Genomic DNA, 18,989 nt, shown 5'->3' on the forward strand with positions numbered 1-18,989 from the left:
CAGTTCAGTTTGAAGCTTGCTCCAGTATCGCCACCATCATTCATCCAGATCGCACGCAACAAGGTACCATGGGAGTTATCGTTCACTCTGACGCAGTCAATTCTACTGCCGTTTCTTGCTTATCATCTGCGGTTTCCTCCCCCTTAAAGTCATTCTGTCCCAGGGATCAGAGATGGGATAAGGGTCTCCCGACCTGGCTCTTCAGGTGAGTATGCATGCTATCTCGATGACTCTCCTCGTGATGAATGTTTGGATTTCAAAACATCATCTACTCCTATTAGTTGGTAAACGGCTGGACAATGCGTACCATCGATACTTCGCGGATCTGCATTTATAATATAGACCCCAACACTTCTGTGGGCGTGTCAGTTCCATCAGATTCTCTGCTTGAACGTCAAGCAGTACAGTTCGGTTTTTGCTCGCTCCGTCGAGTTGTTCTAAAGTTTCTGTTTGTTCCAAACATTCGCAGTTTAATCGCGTCGTCAGAAGAAGAACAGCGGTGAGGGTAGCTTGAGTGTACCTATTTCGAATAGGTACGCTACTCTTCCCACCGATGTTGGAAATTCCATCTCAGCCACGGTGAAGCGATCTAAGAAGAGAAAGAAAAATCAGGGCCGGTCCGATGGGACGATGCCATCGCGACGAACGTCAGCGTCATTGGTGATTTCGGCGACGTCGTCGACAACGAAACTGCTGCCAGCCCAAGTGCAGCAAAAATGAAGCATCCTCCGCTGGTGGTGAAGCAAGTGCCACTCAACACGCTGAGTGGCGATTTCTCATCGCTGGGCGTTGCAGCTGAGTTTAAGCTCGGCAGGATCGGCACCAAGGTGATGCTCCGAACGAAAGCGGAGTACGAGGTGGCCGTGAAATATCTGAAGGATTCCAAGGTGGAATTCTTCACGCAAGACATCGGCTGTACTCCGTTTGGTTTTCGGATGAGCCAACATTTATCTCACCGGTGGGCAACCCATCGACGCTAGACCTGTTCCTGACAAATACCGGCTTGTCCAAGCCGGTGGCCTTGAAAGAACTCAGCTCCGACCACCAACCGGTGGTGGCTGAACTGTAAATTGGGCCCAGTTTGGACGCGTGGTAGACGGTACATCATCGACAACCCGCCGCTTGACACCATGGAGGACATCGACCGAGCGTTGCAGGGACTCCACCAAGCCATAACCGTGGCTGACAAGGCGTGCGTCCGACGAGTTCCTGTGAGGGGTAAGCTTATTCCCATTGATTCCCACACATAACTCTTGATTTGTCTGAGAAATGTTCGTAGCCAGTTCCAAAGAATCGGAGATCTAGCGAGAAAACGTGAAATGGCCGATCTGAACAAGAAGATTGCTTCCAGAATGGTCTCACTCCGGAACGAAAGTTTCGGGAGAGTCGTCCAGAATCTGGACAACCGCTCCAGATCATTCTGGAAAGTTGCCAAGGTCTTAAGGACGCACCCCATAACCCATTCCACCACTCAAAGATGAAAATGATGACGATCGACTCATAATCACCCCTCAGGAGAAAGCAAATGCGATTGGTGAGCATATTACCAAATCGCACTTGCTTGGGTCCATCATCCAAAGTCCGCTCGTAGATCAGGTTGCGCAAAGTGCACTCAACCTTGATTCATCCCCTTGTGCCATCCCTCCGGAGGATAGAATCACAGTGGAACAGATTTTCACAGCGCTGAAATGTACCAAAAACATGAAGGCCCTGGGTTCGAAGGAATATTCAACCTAGTGTTGAAAAATCTCAGCATGAAGGTTCACTCTCTGCTGTCTGCTGTCTTCAACAGATGCTTGGAACTACGCTACGTTTCAAGTATCTAGAAGACAGCGAAAATCATACCTATCCGCAAACCCGGGAGGACCCAACGCTAGCTTTAAGCTACAGACCGATCAGCCTCCTTTCAGCGCTGAGCAAATTTTTCGAGAAACTTATTCTCAATCGTTTGCTCAAGTTTTTAGAGGAACCAGGCTGGCCATTCCTACCGAATTATCGGTAGCCCTACTGATTTTCGGGATGCCTACCGATTCACAGGCGAAAGGTTCAAAACTACCGATTGTTCATGATGTTTTTTTAAACGTTTAATCAATTTTCTCTGTCTGTCTTATAGTGGTGATGCTATTTTCTGTTTATCCATTTTTTTTGTTCCGTATTTCGTTCGTCCTACTCACACTTACTTGTTGTATAATGAGTCATGCCAAGAGAAAAAAAAAACAGTTGAACGCGAAAGATTTCCTTTCGTTTTACTTGGCAACAGAGGACTTCTACATAAACTTCAAATAAATTCTAGCGCGAAAAAAAATAGTGGCTGTAGTCAATCACTATATCAGTGATTTTGTCAAGAAGTAGGTCACTCCGCACACCAATATTGGGTCATCTTTTTTGACAGTGTGCCGCAGGTGTGCCAATTGTGCTGGTCATGACACCTGGAATGTTTTGGTTTGAAATCGAATTGAGGATAAATCGGATTGAGGATGACGCGGGAAGTGGCGGGTGTGCGAAATTTTTTTGTTTTATATTCATAGGATAATAAAAGTCCTGTGTTTTGGGGTATCATAATGTCCTCAAAGGTAGACCAGAAACCTAGCCTTTCGCAATGTGAAAAGCAACGGTCTATCAGCGGCTGGAACAAGTGGGGAGCACTGTTGGAGATCGTCTATAGAGGATGATGAATAGACTTCTTTAGTTTATTTTAGGTGAGTTGCAACATTATTTGAAGTAAGGCTACTAATAGGATCTGATTAACTGCCTCATTCTCTTGAGCTTACTCTAGAACCTACATTTCATATTTAGTTCTATAAGTGAAATGCTGGTCTGAGTTCCTCTGGTATATTCAATTAGAAGATGTTTCTGAATATGCAGTCAAACAGCATGAAATGTGAACAACATCAATGACAGTTCTACAGCAGTGCTCCCATTTTATTTACAACAATCCAATGCCGACAAGATTGTGCCCAAGCTGTGCAGAATCAAATTTCGACACAATGTGCTGAGTGACTTACCCCTTGGATTTTGTCAAATTATCTTAACAAAAAATAGTAGAATTTATCATTACTGATCATTACCAAACGTATTCCATGAAAATTTTATGCTCACTGCGTGTTCATGATAATTTCTTCGATTATATTTTATGTTTTATTGCAATACCTTGACAGCAAAAATAAATTTTAATATTACATCCAAGAGTCATGTCGAAAATTTCATGTAATTTGTATGGACACAACAATAAACAAATGCAGTAAAAGCAGCGTAATGTCAGTTCATGCACTGTATTAATGATAATTCCGTCCTTTTTGACAAGTAATATTACACCATATTTTTGACACGACTGAAGTTTATCCACTTTGATGGGATATTGTACATCTCACGATTAATCCAAAAGCAGCGGCTATCTTAGATGACAGCTGGTTAACAGCGAAATAATACCCGCAAAGGTCCTCAACATCAGAGAATGACTCTATAGTAATGCTTATGTAAATTACTATGGAATCACCAAAAACATACTGTTTAAAAATCAAGTGACTCCATGCTCTTGTATCACCCAAGGTGTTCTCAATATGAAAGGTGCTCCCAACTGCTCACTTTGAAGATAAAGCAAAAGTAGGGAGCGGTAAACAACGGAATAAGAAAGGTGAAAGAGACAAACAATTTGCTCACGCACACTCAAGATGCTGATTGGGTGACGTGCTGAGTCAGCTGTTAAATGTTTGTAAGCAGAATATACAACAACGCACTACAAGAATAATAATAATTATTATTTGACTAGCTATGTCAATTTGATTATCGGGAACACCTTTCACCTCATAAACATCTTGAACTTTCCCAGAATAATCATTTGTTTATTTATTAACGTTTTGTTTTGGATATTCGTCTGCCCGTAGTTTAAGAATATTGTGCGAGTATAAACACGAAAAATGAGTGATTCTGAAAGTGTATCCTCATTAAAATTTGAAAACGATGCAAAAGAAAGTGGAGGTCGAGATGGATATTCAGATCCACTCAAAATCGATTACGATATAAGCCTAGATTCGGCTGGAAAAGCATCCGATTTCTCCCAGGAGTTCTACAATGAAGAATACCTTCTGGATGTGGAACCAGAACCAGAACCAGTGGTCTCATTGATGGTTGAATTGGAACCCGTAGCTTCAATATCTTCAACAAAGGTATTTCGCATTGAATGATTTTATCTGTAACTTGAATCATAGCGTGTGTTTTGTTTTTGATTCAGAGAAAGTACCCGGATACTGAGCGTCCTGCATAAAGAAAACACAAACTGACATTTAAGGGGTCAGTTTACGAGAAACGCTTCAAGAACCAGAAAAATGAAGATCGTTGTGGATCTCTTGCTGTGGGAGGCGATAGTGCCGATAATGTTGTCAGACAAATATGGATTTACTGTTCGAAGTTTGTGCACCGGGCGGCTGTTTTCCATGACACCATTCATGAGAGTGTGGAGGGAGAGACTAGTGCCTCTTTTGCAAAAGTGTCGTGAGACGAAGAAGCTCCATGCTATGAGAACTGCGACAACTTTCTGATTTTTCAAGACAAAACTAGCAAACGTAGTTTTGGTTCAGCGAAGGTCGATGAAGTAATGCTGCAAAGTTGGATGTCAAAGGAAATCACTGTTGTAGTGTACAGGTATTCAGACTCGGTAACAAGTCTTCACAGGTGGAACTTATTGGAACAGAGCTTGATACGGCCTTTGGAAAAAGACCGCGCTGGAGCAGAGTCTTTGGTTTCCGTGAATAAGATCAAGGCTGAGCTTAAAGTAAATCATTAACGGTACTTGAGCGGCGACGATGTAAACTGGGATTGCTGGGCTAGCTGGATTGCTACAAAGTCAGTTGACGTCAGAGAAAAACTGATGCACGAGACACTAGACTGATGCAAAATTTGATTTTTTCGCTCCACTGTGCTTAAATGGTTTCAAAGTGGGTCCTGATTAGCCTCCCAAAGTTACAACTCATTTGGTTAGAGTTCTTTTGGTTTGGTCTTTTTCCATATTGAGCTGCGAAAAAGTTTGATGGCCATTCTTATACTACAACTTTGCTTAAAATCGTTTCTATGTAAAACGAGACAGGAAAAAGTTATTAATTATTTAAGAGATTGGTAAACTTATGACATGATCAAGCAGATGCTCTGTAGGCAACACTGTATTTTGCAGTGTGACATAGTAGCCATGATTTATGTGTCCTATTCAACGTCTCAGAAACACCAATGTTGCTTGCTGAGCAGTTGATTGAGTATGATAATAAGACATCAGCGCATTGAACCATTGATAACTTTCGATTCTTGCATTTAATTAAAAAGTGATCTTCAGCAAAGTTGTAGCTGGGAAAATTTCCTACAAGTACAATTGAAAGTTTTTGAAGCAGACTGATATGGTGAATTATTAGATAGACATGAACAAAAATCTTGGTTTTACCATAGTAATTCCCATACAAACTTCAAATGGTTTGTGCGATCTCAGTTTCTCACCAAATGGGTTCAAATTTTGAGAGGTTAGTCAGGATCTGATTTGGAATCGTTTAAGTACTGTGGAGCAAAAATTTCAAATTTTGCATCACTCTAACGAGACACCCCCTGAACATCTGATCAGTCTGTTTAGCTCTGTACCAGTCCACAGTGACACTCTATTGGAAAAAGCTCGCCTTGATCTACAGATCGCAAACAATATCAACAATGCCTACAGCAGGATCTTGAGAGACCTGAAAAATGACCATGCTGTCATGGGAAAAAGGATTGAATTAATGGAGGATAAGCAAAAAGAATATGCAGAGATGCTACAGGCCATGAATAACTCCGTCGAAGCGAAGGAGAATCGCTTTTTCATGGAGTTAGCCAATATTGTGCGTGATTGCATCGATGTTGACCATGCATAGACTGCGATTGACTCCGATTTTTTTATGTTTCCGAACGCTCGAATAAATAAAATTATTAATAAAAACATTTTCGTAATGAGTATTTTATTACACAAAATCACATATCAGAAATTACTTAATCAATTCACCAGCACTAGTCAAATTCCCCTCGAAAATCCAATGTCTCTCATGTTTTGGCCCAATCCAAAACTAGGATCAAAAGTTTCCCCAGGTAGATACCCGAACTTTCGGAAAAAATTCACACAGCTTCTGTCTTTGAAATTATTCAAAGCTTTTGCTATCGTTATTGCAATATCCTTGGAACTATTTTCCACGTATGTCCGTCTCAGATATGCCTTCAAATAGCCGAAGACCAATTCAATAGGGTTAAAAAGGGTGCGTACGCTGGCAAAAAGATTACTACGATTCCCAATAAACGAAGGTATTCCGTTATGGATCGGTGGCAATGGATTCTGGCCCCGTCGAGTATCCATACGGAATATTCTCCGGGATGTCTTTTCACTTTTCCAGATCCTATTAGCTGTTGAACACAATTGAAAAATATAGCTCGTGTGAATGTAACTTCCGTTGAAAATGTTTCCAGTATTCCATTGACACCGAGGAAGCTTAGAAGGGAACAACGTGGACGTCTCACAAATTTTCCTCTGTACACTAGCTTTTCACCAACCTTAGCATAACCTTTAGTGCGAAGAATGCTCCTATTGTCGCATGAGACCCCATCCAAGAATAGTAAATTGTGAATATCCCAGCTGGTCTCATTCAACTCAGTGAAAATGCGATAGATCACCTCCTGCCGTAAAGGGTGATACGGTCAAAATTTGAAATCGTTTATTTAAAAAATCAAATTAAATTTTTCTTTCTCAAGTTCAATTAGTATAAAATTCAGGAAAAATATTCAGTTAGGCTTCCGATTTTCCAAATCCGAATTGCCGGGCCTTACGCTTGACCATTGCCATCAGATTTTGTACAGCCACCTTGTCCACCTTCTTCGCCGCAGAAAGCCAGTTTGCCTTGAACTGCTGCTCGCCCTTAGCAGTTTTTTTGGTCTTCTTTAGGTTCCGCTTGACAATAGCCCAGTATTTCTCAATTGGGCGGAGCTCTGGTGTGTTGGGAGGGTTCTTGTCCTTGGGAACCACCTGCACGTTGTTGGCGGCGTACCACTCCATGGCCTTTTTACCGTAATGGCAAGATGCCAAATCCGGCCAAAACAGTACGGAACAACCGTGTTTCTTCAGGAAAGGCAGCAGACGTTTATTCAAACACTCTTTCACGTAAATTTCTTGGTTGACAGTCCCGGAAGCTATGAAAATGCTGCTTTTCAAACCACAGGTACAGATGGCTTGCCAAACCAGATATTTCTTTGCGAACTTTGACAGTTTCATGTGCTTGAAAACATCTGCTACCTTTCCCCTTCCTTTTGCCGTATAAAACTCCTGTCCCGGAAGCTGCTTGTAGTCGGCTTTGACGTAGGTTTCGTCGTCCATTACTACGCAGTCAAACTTCGTCAGCATCGTCGTGTACAGCCTCCGGGATCGCGCTTTGGCCGTCGTATTTTGTTTATCATCGCGATTTGGAGTCACTACCTTCTTGAAAGTCGATAGTCCGGCTCGTTTTTTGGCTCGATGCACGGTTGTAGACGATACACCCAGCTTATTTGCGGCATCTCGGAGAGAGAGGTTAGGGTTTCGCTTGAAACTACCGGCAACTCTCTTTGTCGTCTCAGCGGCTTCCGGTTTTCGATTTCCCCCCGATCCAGACTTCCTGGCTGTCGACAAACGTTCCCCAAACACTTTAATTACATTTGTAACGGTTGATTTGGCAACTTTTAGCGATTTTGCCAACTTTGCGTGCGAGTAGCTCGGATTTTCGCGATGCGCGAGCAAAATTTTGATACGCTGCTCTTCTTGCTTGGACGGCATTTTGACAACTGAAGAGTGAATTCCAAAATCAAAATAGGAGCAACATTCTACACACACACACCTTCAAAATGAGGGGTGTTCAGGTTTTTTAAATGCAAAATTGAAAGAAATACGTCAAGTTGATATTGACCAAATTTTGACCGTATTACCCTTTAGTTGGATTGCACGTCGTTCTAGGACCTTGCAGGTATAACCTTCTGCTTGCTTGAGCTTGCTTGACCACCTACGGTTGCTACTCTGTTACTGCCAGATCAGCTGTAATTACACAGAGAACCACTAGACGATGCTTTTGCAGGTATAACCTTCTGATAGAAGAATTCTGCTGATGGAGGCGGTGCTGATAGATTTATGAAAATATTGCATGAATTTGTGTTTCGCTTCATCGAGGAACATAACCGGATTCATTTTGTACAGATTAATTAGCCACGTTCTTTCCTCGGCTCCAAAACGAAGGAAAACCTTAACCTTTTTCCTTACGGGAAAAAAACCTTGTTCAGCTCGTACAATGTAATCCAGTTTGAGATTGACGACGGATGTTTCGCATATATTTTTTCCAGCTGGCTTTTTTTAAGGCCCAAAAAGTAGAACCCGTATAAACAATGATATACGGTGTTGGAGGATGCATGTTGATATGAGACTCTCTCCTGAATATCGGCCACAGCCTTGAGGTTTAATAAATAATTATTGAAATCTAATCTACGAATCTGGAGCAGTCTATCTGCGTATCAACTCCACGTTAGGTTTTGTTTATTTATCAAAAGAAATAAAACTCAACTGAAAAGCAACACAATAGGTGGGTAAAGAAGAATTGCATTATAATGATGATGATAATGATGGTCCGACCTCTTACCCCTACAAAGGTTTGAGCTGGACGATTTATCTTTAAGATAATTGAATATGACATTTTAACCAGGTTGGCAAACAAAATCGAACTGGTTTCAGTTACAGATATAAATTCCCTCTAGAGTTTACAGTTGCTTCACAGCGATATAAATGTGGAAAAGCTCAGACGTCCACCTCTTAGTTTGCCTTTTTGTCCACCTTAAATATTCATAAGTATTACAAGCAATCAAGAGTTAATGAACAATCAACAAAGCATCCTATTACACTAGCAACCCCGCAATCTGATGCTATCATAATTTTCAGCAATGTCAGGAATGCTCATTGCCAGAAAACTTACTACTAACTCAAGGTATCTTTCAAATAAGCTTGAAAATTGCATTTTTTTTTTATCAAATGTTACATTCAGTCCACTATATCCGTAAAACGCGCACGAGGCTCAAACTTTGTAGACTACTTTTTTTTTTTAATTAATCTACTATTAAATCAAATATTAAAAATCCATCATCACTCTCGTGGCGAACAGAAATAGTTATTGCAGTGCTACAATAATTATTAAAAAGTCGTTATGACAGCTGTCCATATAAAATAATCCGTTAGAGATAACTTCGTCAAGATACATAATTTGTCAATTCATAAAAAAAAAATCACTGGATAACTGTTCAAAAGACAGTTTTAACGTATGAAATGCAGTGTCTTTTAAATTCTGTAAGTGTTGCTGAACGTTTGATATGTCTAGGCATCGATTTGAAAACATTTATTCCTTTATAATATAATGAATTTTGTGAAGCACAAGTCAAGAAATGTGGTGTTCTTATTTCAACCGCGTTTCTAGTATTATATCTATGAAAGTCACTTCCTCTTTCAATTCTATCACACAAATATCGAGGCAGCAAACCGTTAACTACTTTAAAAATGAACACCATAGTCAAATATACAATTCTTTGCTTCACCGACAACCATTGTAAGGCGTCTAACATCAAAGTTGAGGAAGTGAATCTATTACATCTCAAAATCAAACGCATTATTTTATCCTGCAGGCGCTGTAATCTCGATATTTGTGTTGCATTGGCCAGAAATAAAATGGAAGGGCAAAAGTCAAGATGAGGAGAGATGATTGATTTGTATAGCTGTATTTTACTGGCAATAGTTAAATCGTTTTTCAGTCGACATAGAATTCCATACTTCTTGGCAATTTTCTTGATGACATTGTCAATGTGAGAGTTGAACTTAAGTGTGTCATTAATAATCACGCCAAGATATTTAATCTCCCAAACGCGATCAATAGTCTCATCATCAATTACAACAGAGACGTTCACATTTACTCGATTCCGCGAAATTACCATAAATTTAGTTTTACTTGTATTCAATTTCAACTGCTTATACTTCAACCATCTACTTAGAGAACGCAAATCTTCATTCAAGTGTAAAACGGCATCATAGAAATCCTTAGCTGCAATGAATAACACAGTATCATCTGCAAAAAGATTAATGTCGCAAAATCGTAAAACACGTCGGAAGTCATTAATATACATAATAAATAACAGGGGCCCTAATACACTTCTTTGGGACACTCCAAGGTTATTCCCCACGAGACTGGAAACAGAATCATTAAAAACAGTCCATTGAGTTCTGTCAGACAAATAGCTTTCAAACCATTTATATGCAGTACCCTTTGACAAAAGAATTTCAGATCTCCACCAAGAGGTTAATGTTCCAAAATTAGATTTCAAAATTGATGACATTAAGACTAGGTTTGTGCAGAAATGCATTACATCAGAACATGCTTTGATTAGCAATTTGTATATAGTAGGTTAGGTGTATATAGTAGTTGTAGTTGTAAATAGTAGTTATAAGTAGACTCCTTTTTCCAATTCAAATCAAACCAATCCCACCAAGGTGCAGGCCTGATAGGACTAGGAACTTTAAATAATAATAAAAATCTCAAATGTACTAAAGTTGAAAAGACGCATCTTCTTCTTCTTCTTCTTCTTCTTCTTCTTCTTCTTTGCATTTCAAGCTTATTGCATATCGCATATTAGCTTATTGCGTGTTCTCAACTTAGTATTCTAGATGCACTTCCACAGTTGTTAATTGAGAGCTTCCGATGCCTGTACCATTTTTGCATTGGTATAATTGTGTGACAAGTCCAATAATAGTTCTATGCCCAGGGAAGTCGAGAAATGTTCCAACCTGAAAAATTCCTAGACCGCACCGGGAATTGAACACAGCCACCTCCAGCATGGTCTTGCTTTGTAGCTGCACCTTTACCGACTGAGCTAAGGGAGAAAAGTCGCATCTGTGACACTTGAAAATTCATTCATGTAAACCACACAAACTCATGAAATAAAGATCATTTAAAGTAAAAAAAAAGTTAATGATTCATTCCTCGTCCTGCAATTATAGAGTATAGACACGATTTGCGGAACATAACAAACATGAGCGAAAATTTTCTAAGTGATCAGCGCTTAAAGGGCGAACACGAAATTATTGCGACACATTCAACAGGGCATAACTTTTTTACCATTGGGTAAAAATCAACCAAATTTTGCACACTTTCTCATTGATGTGTATTGTGTACATGCTGTCAAACTCGAAGTCGTGTTTTTCGATTCAACGAAAATGGAGGTGAACCAACGCGATATGAGAGAACAAATTCTTTCCAAACACCTGGAATTTCCTGACCTGTCGCACCGGCAGTTGGGAAAAATGTTGAACATTCACCATTCAACCGTCTCCAGAGTGTTGAAGCGGTTCCAGGAGCGGTTGACGTTGGACCACGGCAAAGGAGCTGGAAGAAAACCGGGACCGGAGAACAAAAAGACGGAGGGAAAGGTGAAGCGGATGATTAAAGCAAATCCCAACGTCACAAGCCGTGATTTGGCTAAAAAGATCGGCATGTCGCAGAGCTACGTCAAGAATACAAAGAAGAGAGCTGGACTACATACATACAAGGTACAGAACTTCCCAAACCGCGATGAGCGGCAACAATCGACGGCTAAAACTCGGGCACGGAAGTTCTACGAGAAGATGCTGACAAAATATGGCTGCTGTGTGATGGACGACGAAACGTATATAAAAGCCGATTTTAAGCAAATTCCGGGGTTGGAGTTTTTCACCAGCAAGAGCAAGTTCGATGTGGACGACAAATTTAAGAAGAAGAAAATGTCGAAGTTCGCCTCCAAATATCTCATTTGGCAGGCCATCTGCTCTTGCGGACTGAGGAGTGAGCCTTTCGTGACAAAGGGCACAGTAAATGGCGAGATCTGCAAATCTGAGTGCCTCGAGAAGCGCCTTTTGCCGTTCTTGCAGCAGCACGACGAAGCTCCGCTATTTTGGCCAGATTTGGCATCATGCCACTATTTTAAAAGTGTCCTGGAGTGGTATGAGGCCAATTCTGTCCATTTTGTTCCAAAGGACATGAATCCGCCAAACTGTCCGGAGCTGCGCCCGGTGGAGCAGTACTGGGCAGTAATGAAGCGGGAACTTCGGAAGAGCAAGAAGACAGTCAAAGACGAGAAGGACATGTTAAGAAAATGGAAAAAAAAAAAAACTGAGAAACTGGTACCGGATGACACTGTAAAGACTTTGATGGAGGGCATCAAGCGAAAATGCGTTCAATTTTACACTCAAGGCTCCATCGATTTACATTTTTTTTTTTTTTTTTGAAGTAAATATATGTATAAAACTACCCTAAAATTTTGGTTTGATTCTAAACATTATAAGAAAATTGGCATGACATTTTCGGTGTCGCAATAATTTCGTGTTCGCCCTTTAGAAGTACAGGCATTTTTTTTACACGGTACGTATCCCCGGGCAAAAAAAGTCCTGAGTTTAGTATAATATAATGCAACATCATAAATATATGTGGTGAATCTGTTAACTGTTAACTGTTAAGAGTGTTCGGATTTCTGGCCTAAGTGTCTGGATTTCAAGCCTTTAAGGTACAATCCTACCCAACTGCATATTAACGCTTCGCCTCTTATCATCAAAACATCAAGTTCATAATATCAGGCAACCATCGTTTGGACGCCCACCTCGCCACAATCCGAAGCGGACTGGAAACGATTCGTTACGATTCGCACCACGCGCTCATGATTTAGCAGCAAATAATTGGTTGTAATTGGTGCGACAAGCAGTACTAACAAGAAGCAGTCACTAACAATCAGCGAAATCTCTAGCCAACAGAAGGATGGTGAGGAGGAGGGGGGGGGGGGTGGAAGGGTGTTGCTTGTTCACGCTAAACGGTTTCGTATGTACCGACGAGTTGTTTTCGAGGTGCGAATGATGTTTGTAAACGACGACGACAACGACGACGACGACGACGACTTCTTTTCTGGTGAGGGGTTTCGGTTGCTCGTCGATTGAAGTGCTAATTTCTTCTCTTTTGTGTGTGCAAAATTGAGATGACAAATGTTTGTACGACATTGATTGCCTCAAATTGCTTATGGCAAATGTTGATTGGCTGTGATTGAAATTTTCACACTTGACAGGTGTTTTCCCCGGGATGGGGTTACATTTGAGTCAACCTCCCAGATAGAGAATGCCTAGAAGTAGTCCTCCAACGAAAATGCGTCATCTTCGTCGGTTCGTCATCTTTCCGTCAGCAAATAGGGTGGGGCGCTACTTCGACGTAATCGCCTTTTCACGTACTATCGAGCACAAATCAATAAAATACGATTGTTCTGATGCGGTAGTTCAACTGCCATAACACAAAGACTATTAGAGCGCACAGTATGAATACGTACACCCATTGTTCTCAATATCAAAAGCAGCGCTGCTAGCGAATCCATTTGTTCTGCCTTCATCCGTATGACGAAGAAAATCCAATGGCGTTTCAATGTGTTTGAATGGAATTGAAAATCGTAGAACGAAGAATCACTCTTATATTTTGCTATCGACATATCAACAATTTGTGAATCATTATCGAATCCATCGGCTCATATCGAAAGGGAAATTAATTTATTAGTCATTCCTTTCCGTTTGTTCAAATCCGTTCGAAAAAAAGATGTACAGCGCGGATTGTGTTTAGTATGACGGAAGTCAGCTCCTAAACCCCATACTTTGTCTCGAAAATAAAATAGAAAATTGAAAACTTTGCTCAAAAAGAAAGATGTCACACATTTGCAGAGCAATGAAAAACAAATACAAAACGACAGGGCGAACAAACGGAGCAAAATGGGAACACAAGGGAAAGAGTCGAGTTTATTTACCACTCAAGTCCGCCGCTGGTGCTCGACAAATAGACTGTTGAAGGATATAAACATAACAAGAAAACTCACATTTGTGACGTTTGAAGCTGCAAGAGACATTCGTGAGAAACATGCCAGCAGCTGAATTTGAGCTGGATCCTTGCCATCGGACGAGGTATTGAAAGCATTAACCGTGTTCATTGAATTTAAACAATTTATCAAAATAAAACACTAGTTCATCTATAGTGCCACCGTATCTGTCATACTCTATCAGATTGCTGGTATTTGTCCAACCGTAAACATTAAACACACTTCAAAGTAAAGAGTGCGACTATGAATTTTACATGTAGTTTGTGTTTGAGTGCTCCAGATACTTTGTTCTACGGAGAGGTAGCAGCTCCCTGTCACTATCTTCGATCACCCGAGCCGTGAGCGAGCAGTATCAGTGAATCGAAACGACGGACGTCCCATCATCACCCCCCGTCGGTTAGAGCCGGATGAAGCAGCGAAGGGCAGGTGTCTTATCGTCAATATTTTATTGACAACCTTTGACTCACGGGCTGTCGGTCTCTCGAGCGAAGGAATGGTAAATAAACAAACTGAAATCGGTACCTACTGGGTATGCTTGGAACTTGGACGCGGTGCACTGGCGAGCGAGCGATGTTTTTTCATGACAGCTGTGATTGGGATTACCCGATCGTGGGTGAACAGTAGCACTGATTCCTTATTACGTATGAATTTGTGATTGTCAATCGCTTCCGTTGAGGCATGTCTGTTGGATGCAGACACGAAAGTGTACGATAGATTTTCAGCAAAATTATAGAAGGGTTCTGGTGGTAAACTAGTGACATTCAAGAGTCATCATTAACCAATCAATGGATTTTAATGGAAGAATGGTGGACTACTGCCACGCTCTTTTCAAGATGTCTTTTGTCAATTTCGTAAACCACTCTCTCGCTTTTCATCAATTTGAGTGGAACTTGTTCCTATATATGTGTGTGTGTGTGTTTCTGGCATAGAACTCTATTGTATTTTATCCCGATCGGACATTTGGTTCCGCAGATAAAAAAAAAATTAAATTAAGATACCTCAAAGAAATTGATCTGAATCTGACAAGATTCAAAGGCTATCATGTGGCAAATAAAATCGCATATGAATTCATAAACAAAATCAATAGAGACCATGCAGAAATGACGTAGCATTTAAGCAAACATCATAAAGTAACAATATGGTCCACTCTTTTATTATCGCCAATATACGATTTCACCACTGCAGAGCTGGTAAATATCAAGGCCCTCTTGTGTCAATGAGAATACCGGTCCTCTCACTATCACGAGACGAAACTACCTATCATGAGATTTCTTGTCATTTTCCAATGATCAAGTACTCATGAGAATAATTGACATACGGTTTTGAAATCAACATTTCTAATTGATTTAAGTGATTTAGGCAAGTATATAATTGGCGTTCTCCTGTGTCAACCATAGACAAAAACAAGCTTGCTATCCACAAGCAAATCATTCTGCCGGCTATTGAGTATGGTATGCCAATCTGGGAGAGTTGTGCTAAGTGCCACCACTTAAAGCTTCAGAGGATCCAAAACAAGATCCTCAGAATGATCCTTAACAGTCCACCGCGAACTCGTAATTCTGAGATTCACCATGGTAGTAATTAAAGAAAAATCAATTAACCTTCATTTGGTGTGAAATCAGCTAATTGAATTTGGCAGCACTGAGCGTCGACGTACACGAATAGCTTATTGACAGATACGCACCGAGATTGGATTGAACTTGAGCTTCGGAAAGCTCCGAATACACGAATATGATCCGTGCCTATGTAGTGGCAATAGAAGATCGACTTCGTAACGACGAATGCATAAGATGCGAAGTGAGGGAGATGAAATAAAGAATTAGAATAAGCCTTTGGGTTGGAAGAGTGCGACACGATGTGTGAACTAATCGTCAATCGAGGCAATCGAGCCCGTTCAGACTAGCTCGCCATTCTGTTAACGATTTTTAAAGCGGACAGTCGCTGGTGTGGATCGCTGAAAAGTTTGGCTGGCGTCGCCTTTGACAGTGAACAATGGAAGAGGCTTGAAATCTCGACCAGTTCACGACAACCACCTGGCCGGTCTTCAAACACTCGAGGAGCGAAATACTTCCACACTGGAAAGGTTCAGAGTCGCCTTTCTGCGATCAAACCACCAGATCATTCGTGATTTGGCAACCTAGTTTAAGTAGTTAGGTGCTCAAGTAGGTAGGTTATCAAATTTTTAAATTCAAACCAAGACAATCCCACAAAGGGTATCCTGTAAATTAGCGCTAAACGCAATCAACACATTAGAATAACCAAATAACTAGAACAAAGGTGAAGAGCCAAAGGCTAACCAATTGAAATGTTAAATCAAATGTTGAAACATAAAAACCCAGAAAATAAACGTAAATTTTACTACTACTACTGTCAACCATAGAAGTCCGGCAACACGTTCATAGCCATTTGACTTGTCTGTTAAGAGCTGCTTGCCTTCTATGGACTGTGGTTCTCCTAGGCCGCTCAACACTTCGCTACTGTTCGACAGCCAATTTCTCAACTCGAGACCTTGCTCGTGAATATAGCGCATTTCTCGGGATACTTTGATGGCCTCCTCAACGCTTTCGTAACTCTTAAGAGAATCATAAACGTAGTGAGTCTGTACCATCCCTTCAGCGGCTCGGGGGTACAGCTCTTTGAACTAATCAGCTTTTTTGTTTTTAACGTACTGAGCTGACGCCGGAGAGCACGTTGACCCAAATGTTTGGACGCCCATAAGATAGATGGGTGGAGCTCTGGAAGGATCACTGCGAAATAGGAATCGCTGCGAGTGGCGATCTTTCTTGAGCATGTATAGCTGGTGGAACATCCCTTTTAAATCTGCTGAAACGCCCACACTGAACTGTCGGAAGCGAACCAGAACGCCAGGAAGCGACGTCGGTTGATCTGGACCTTTCAATAGTACTGAGTTGAGAGAAATCCCGTTAACAGCAGCTTAAGCGTCCCAAATCATGTGGACCTTTCCCGGTTTCCGTGGATTCAGCACCGCTCCTAAAGGTAAATACCATACTCTTCTTGGATCAGCAGTAGCTAGCTCCTCCTCGGTCGCATGGTGTGCGTAGCTTTTGAGTTGGTAGTCCTTTAATTGTTTCTGCAAGGCATTCTTGAGCTCTGGGCTTCGATCCATCCTCCTCTCCAAGCATTCAAGTCGACGAAGAGCCATGTTGTAGCTGTCAGGGAGCTCTATGTGGTCATACTTCCACAGAAGACCAGTTCTTTCGGTTCGGTCGTTTCCTCCAGGATCCGTTGAGCACGCTTATCTTCGTCGGATAGCAGATTAATTGCTGGCTGCGTACCGACGTCACACGGTATGTCTGAAGGCACTTTTTTTGCAACATTAATGTACCTCAGTTTTTTCATCACAGGAAGTTAGAATGGATCTTTACAATCAAATCAGTGATGGTTTTAAAATATTTCATCTTGGGTTTTTTGAGAAAAAGTATTTTGAAGTACACTTAGTCGTTTATGAAGGCGTGTATGGACCATAGACGATACAAAACTGTTACGGATCGAAACAAATACAACTGAATATGATTGTTGGAGATTAAGGTAGTCAACATACTTCGTTTCAATGGTAAAGTAAGATTTCCTCTTCGGTACCGTAAGATGTCGTAACTTTGTCGTGAACTCATAATGTTTAAAATGATGAAATAATTTACAATTGAGAAAATAAACTAAATTTACTATAATTATCAGTTCCATCTGTTTCATCCATTTTTATCAATGCTTACATAAATATCTAAAGAGAATGATAAAATAAACTTGGAGCTGCCAAGGTAAGGAGATTACTTCAAATGAGCACTACTATACGATACCACCGCTTTCATCAAGTTTTTGTCGTATCTGAAATTATTTTCCACTGCTTTATAGATACTCCATGTTTGGGAAAAATCATTATGAACAGCTTCGTTTGTTTTTTCCGTGAACCAGGCTAAGACTTTTCCTGTACTCTTGCAAAAATCTATAATATGATATTTTACAATATCGAATTTTGGGGCTACCGGAAGGTTTCGGTAGACCAACTTTCACAAAAAAGACCTATGCACTCATCATAGCATCCATATTATCCAAAACCATTAGCTGATGATCAAAATTGCATGCTTCCAAAACTACACGTTTATCAAGCACCTACAATGGCGACCAGCGAATCCAAATTGCGCTGGATGAGTCGCATTTGCAGCAGCCACAGAATTTGAAGCGTTATTGCGATCATTATTGGCCGCGTTGTCTTTCGTCATAGCTGATTTGAGACCGGGCTGGATAGTTTGACGGTCGGTATGTCTCATACGTTGAGCCAATTTTAGCGTATGTAACATAATACAAATATAGTGTAAAGCTATGTACATACTGACCTTATTAACACTCGGATTAAGATCTTTCTTAAAGCTGAGTAAATCTTCGTGAGAGATTTTTTACCATATTTACATCTCTTTGATGGACTTTCAGTAGGCCGATTTGACAGCACATCCCGCCCCTGCTGTCACCCTGCTCATGCCGTTGATCACATATTAAGAAAGTGTAAAAGAGAAAGAGATTTCGCAACAAATTCTCTCTATCATACCTGCTTTCTAAGACATGGAGTGGGAGTTGTTCCACCAACGACCCAATGAGACAGCTTATAGAAGTTAAATACATTCAAATTCATATCCCTGTCCATTTGGTTTTTCCTTAATTTCGTTGAACTTCGATGAAATTCTTCAATTTTTTCTGATGTTCTTAGAACTTTTTTTAAGTTCTCAGAACGTCTCTGAGTCTTGTGAGTCGTAAAACCTATCAGAAGGACATTGAACTCCCCTGAAGCTCACAAAACGTCCCTGAAGTTGGCAGAATTTTCCTGAGGTTTATAGAGCTTCTCTGAAGATCGAAGCACATCTTTGAAGATTGAAGAATTTTCCTGAACTGAGATCAATGAGCTTCTCTGAAGGTTGTTAAACTTCTCTGATTCTTTTGAGGAACGTCTTTAACTTTTCTAAAATTCACTATAATTCCCTATAGTTCGCAGAATTTCCTAGAAAGTCGCTGAGCCTTCCTGAAAGTTTCCTTAGACAAAATATGGGAACTGC

General features: G+C 40.8%; 1 protein-coding gene and 2 pseudogenes across 2 annotated transcripts in view; 1 reads left to right on the forward strand and 2 right to left on the reverse strand.

Annotated features, from left to right (window-relative positions):
* Octbeta2R (Octopamine beta2 receptor) overlaps positions 1-18,989 on the reverse strand; it is a 414,326-nt gene that overhangs the window by 363,846 nt on the left and 31,491 nt on the right. The window lies entirely within an intron of this gene.
* LOC135713221 (uncharacterized) lies at positions 717-5,885 on the forward strand (annotated as a pseudogene).
* LOC135713222 (uncharacterized) lies at positions 6,023-18,139 on the reverse strand (annotated as a pseudogene).

This window comes from Ochlerotatus camptorhynchus, unplaced genomic scaffold, assembly GCF_037179485.1.
Source record: "Ochlerotatus camptorhynchus isolate MF236.1 unplaced genomic scaffold, CSIRO-AGI_Acam_v1.1 ptg000547l, whole genome shotgun sequence".
In the NCBI taxonomy this organism is placed as follows: domain Eukaryota; kingdom Metazoa; phylum Arthropoda; class Insecta; order Diptera; family Culicidae; genus Ochlerotatus; species Ochlerotatus camptorhynchus.